At 44.9% G+C, this 4,155-nt stretch overlaps 1 long non-coding RNA gene across 1 annotated transcript in view; it reads left to right on the forward strand.

The window, feature by feature from the left end:
• LOC109373647 (uncharacterized) overlaps positions 1–3,867 on the forward strand; it is a 24,144-nt gene extending 20,277 nt beyond the window's left edge. The window contains exons 2-3 of the long non-coding RNA XR_002122263.1: positions 1,328–1,359; positions 3,822–3,867. This is a non-coding gene — a long non-coding RNA (uncharacterized LOC109373647). The remainder of the gene's footprint in view (positions 1–1,327; positions 1,360–3,821) is intronic.
• Positions 3,868–4,155: the final 288 nt, after the last annotated feature.

Below are 4,155 nucleotides of genomic sequence, written 5' to 3' on the forward strand. Positions count from 1 at the left end.
CCAAGGAACTTAGCTTTAGTCAGGAGGCAGTGAGAAGCTGCAGAAGGGTATAAGCAAAGACATAAGGAGACCATGGTGATGGTCACGTGAGAGATGAGCCAAGAGAGGGAGATGGCAGGCAGGTAGATAATCAACCAACCAATGAGAGAGAGAAGAGGGGAGGGGACGGGAGGGGAGAGCAGCTTGACCTGAGGCAGAAACAGTGTCTGCTGAGGAGGGACGGATGTGAGAGACGACAGGAGGAGGGCAGGAGGACTTGGATTAGCTGCTTGATGAGGAAGAGGGAGCAGGAGCTGGTGGTGACATGGAGGTTCTAGTTAGGTGACCCGGTGATGTGATTTTCTTCAAAGGCAGGTCAGGAGGAGCAGGTTTTCGTGGAGAGGGAAAGCAGGGATTAGCTAAGTGCTGAAGTGACCCCCAGGTAACTAGGCACCCGGAATTCAGGAAGGAGGCCCCGAGCAAGAGGTAGAGAAGAGGGCTTTGAAGCCCTGGCGAGAAGGCCGAGCGCCAAGGCTGTGAGGAGGGGGACGAGGAGGGTGCAGGGCGGCATTCCCGGTCACGTCAGTCCCCAGGAGGCTGGAGCAGATGGAGCCAGGGATTGAGCACGTGGAGAGAGGAGAGGCTGCCGCCACGGTGGTGGGAGGTGGGAGCAGACCAGGTGAGCAGGGCCTGGAAGCCATGGAAGAGCCTGTTACCCGTTTCACCTAATGAGAAAGCAGTCACTAAACCCATTCAGTCTGCTCAGCAGGAGTCATTGATGGCTCTAGCCAGAGGGGTTTTGATCAGAAGCCAGGTGTCTTTGAGTCTAGGAGAGAATGGGGAGTGGGGATGTGGAGACTGGCTTGAGAAGGGCGGAGACAGTTCAGGCAGTGGTGAGGCTGGAACATAGGTTAAGGGAGGGGCCTGTTAGTTAACGGGGAGCTATCTGAGGCCTGAGGAGCAGAGTGAGAAGGCCTGGGAGAGGAAGGAAGGCGACTCCGGAGGCTCTCAGAGGGAGCCAGGCGGAGGGGCTGGAGGCCAGTGCAGGACGGGTGATGGGGATTGTGTTACAGGATGGCTGCGCTTGGACTTGGCAACGCTGTGAACCCTTGAAGGTGTATCGGCGGCTCCTGCGGGGGTGGCAGGACAAGGAGGGCAGGGCGTGCTTGGTAAACTCCACTTATCTGTGTGGTTCAGAGTCAGGCCATGGAGAGTGAGAGGGGCAGGAAGAGCATAGAGGAGGGAGAGAGTTCTTTAATCTGCAGCATTTCTGGAGAAATATATCATTTTTGAAGGTCATATATAAAATTAGTATCAGTTTCTAAAACTTTTTTTTTTCTTGTTCTAGTGATGATCACAGTGCCTCTTCAGAAGAAAAAGGTATGGTACCCTAAGTCAAGGTTGAGTTATCAAAAAACTCAACCTATACTATATTGAAACATTTGCAGTTTTAGAAAATGGTTTCTTTATTAATTTTACTTATTGGCTGCAGTTGCTTTGTTTCATTCATTCACTGACAGAAATAGAAATGTATTAAAATAATCATTATGTTAGGATGATGGGATAATGACGTTTTAAAAAGAATTTTAAGACTGTTTTTCAATAGATATTAAAAAAGGTGAAATGGAAAGAATTTGGACCTTTGTAGCTTTTTACAACTTGAGAATAGAATGTAAATGCTCCTGTATCTTACCCCTTTTAACCTCTGGGTTTAATGTTCTTTTTAACTTTATTTTAAATTCAATCAAGTAAGTTTAGAGAAGCATTATCAACTGAATTCTATAAATTTTTCATGCATAATAACTAGCTGTTGTCTTTAATACTTGAGTGCTATCATCAATTTTATTTACTTAATGGAAATAGCCACACATAAATCGGGATCAAAAACAAAACTCTTGTTAAACGAATAAACTAGGTCTGGGTTTGATGTGGGGACTACTGAGTGTCGCATCCTCTTTTTTGCCTGTGCTGCTTGTTCTGAAAGTTTGTAAAATGTGTGGGGGGCCGTATTTCTTTTTTTTGGGGGGGGGAGGGCCTCGATCAGAAGGACTTGGGCCCCCTAAGGGGCTCTATCACTCTCTGTGTGGGTGAGAGCCATTCTGGAGGGTGTTTGTGGGGCCATGTTAGGCGTTAACCTGTGTCACTTGACTGTGTGCAGACTGACTTAGAAACTCCTTAGCTCATTGTTGGGCCACTGTCTTGCTTTTGCAAGTTCTGTATCCCTCTTATAGTTCATTTTTTTCAGTGCAGAATAACAACCTGCCTAATAAAGCGTTACAATTAAAATCTAATAAAGGCTTCTGTAAAGCTTGGCTGGAACGTGCAGCATATGGGGACGTCCTGTGTCTGTCAAGATTGGTTAGACCTGGTGGGTTTTCCTGTTTCACAGTGCTGAGCTGAATCCCCCGCCCTCAGTGAGCATACCCCTTTGCTTTGCTTTTGCCTCTGTTTCTGTCTGCCTGAGATGCCTCTCTCTTCCTTCACGTTTTACCTTCAAGACTTGTTTGAGCTCAGCCAAATTTATGAGCTCATGCTGAATTCCTCATCTTCAGTGACTGTTCTCAGTTTCTCTCTTGGACCAGCAAACTGCTGGCCTGATTTCTTATTGCATATGTCATGTCATCTGTCTAATGCACAGCTGCTTCTTGCCTTCGCAGTTGGGTTAACCCATAAGCCGTCTTCTGAGGCATGGGTTTTCTCCTAATTTCTGCGGAGTGCCCATCACACAGCCTACACTGAGTCAGCGTTCATAAAATTGAAGGGCCGGTAGTCACTGCCCAAGCCCAGGGGAGTTTGTCAGCTACTAGCTAAGCCCCTGTGGTTCAGCAGCCCAGTGTGGGTGGATGTTCTAAGTATGAGAGAAACGGAAGCCTCCTAGGCCCTGGTCTCTGGGGCAGTCTAGTTGAGCACGGCATCAATACAGACAGAGGGCATGAGAACTGTGGAGCAATGCTTCCATACACAGAAATGCTCTTGCTTTATTTAACATTGTTGGTAATGTCTGCAGACCCCTTCTCCTTCATCTATAGTATCTTCATTCCCATGGCCACCCACACTGGCCTAGACTCTCATCACTTCATAGCTGGACTGCTGCGGTGTTTTCTATGTCAGGCTCTCCGGAGTCTAACCAGTCCTGAACATGAATGCCCTCCAATGGCCACCAACGTCTTGGGGAACACCTAGGCCCATTCCAGTTTGAAGCTCTCTTGTCATTCTGTGTCTCCATGTAGGAGAACCATCACGAATGCCAGTTCTTCCTAATTGCATTCAAGGCCTTCCCTGGTCTGGGCCCACCTTATCTGTCAAGTTCAGGACCGTATCTTCAACCCATTTGTGTCACTTCACCGAACTGTTGACAGTTGTTTGTCTGGGGAAAGTCATTTATTCTTTATTACAGGAATGCTGTTGTCTGCCATTCAGTTACAAAATCTAAAACCAGGTGCTTTTTTTCTTTCTGGTATCAAGTTACTTAATTGCCTGGGATGTTTTTAGGGAGCTGATGAGCTGATCAATCAAAGAAACAATACGGCTACTTTGGCACAAAATTGAGAGTTTATCAGGGAACCAACCAAATGAAATTCCGAAGTTTGTTGGCTTTCTGTTCTCCTTCTACTGGAAAAGGCTTAATGTTTCCTGGTCTAAATCTTTTTTCCCCTGACAGTATGCCATCATTTATATTAGTTTGACATGCAAGGCTGCTTTAAGTCTAAAAAGGTGATTCAATTTATAACAAAGGGTGTTTCTATTATTATTGGCTTAGTGGCTTTTACAGAAAAGAACATAATATGTTATTTTATGCTTGTATTTACACTCTTAAACTTTATTTCTTTCTCAAAATTTAGATTGCCCTAGCCCCAACCTAGATACTTCAAAGGACTCTAAATCAGGTAAGGGATATGATTAATACTGGTAAATGCCCAAGTGAAATTTTTACAAAATAAGCAATTCCTAGCAAGATAAATTACAGTTTATTTTTCTGATTTACTTCAAACAATCTGAGTGAAAGGTAGGGACTTTCATCTTTCTACTTAAAAGAGTTGAATCAATTTTAAAGTTTTATAATTACCTATTCTAGTGTAATCAGCTACTTAAAAATTGGGTGATAAAGCTGTGCTTAGTGAAACAGAATTTATCTGATGGGGCAATTAAGCCATTTTCTAGACTAACCACAGTAAT

The sequence above is a fragment of the Hipposideros armiger genome, unplaced genomic scaffold, assembly GCF_001890085.2.
Source record: "Hipposideros armiger isolate ML-2016 unplaced genomic scaffold, ASM189008v1 scaffold_16, whole genome shotgun sequence".
NCBI classification, from domain to species: domain Eukaryota; kingdom Metazoa; phylum Chordata; class Mammalia; order Chiroptera; family Hipposideridae; genus Hipposideros; species Hipposideros armiger.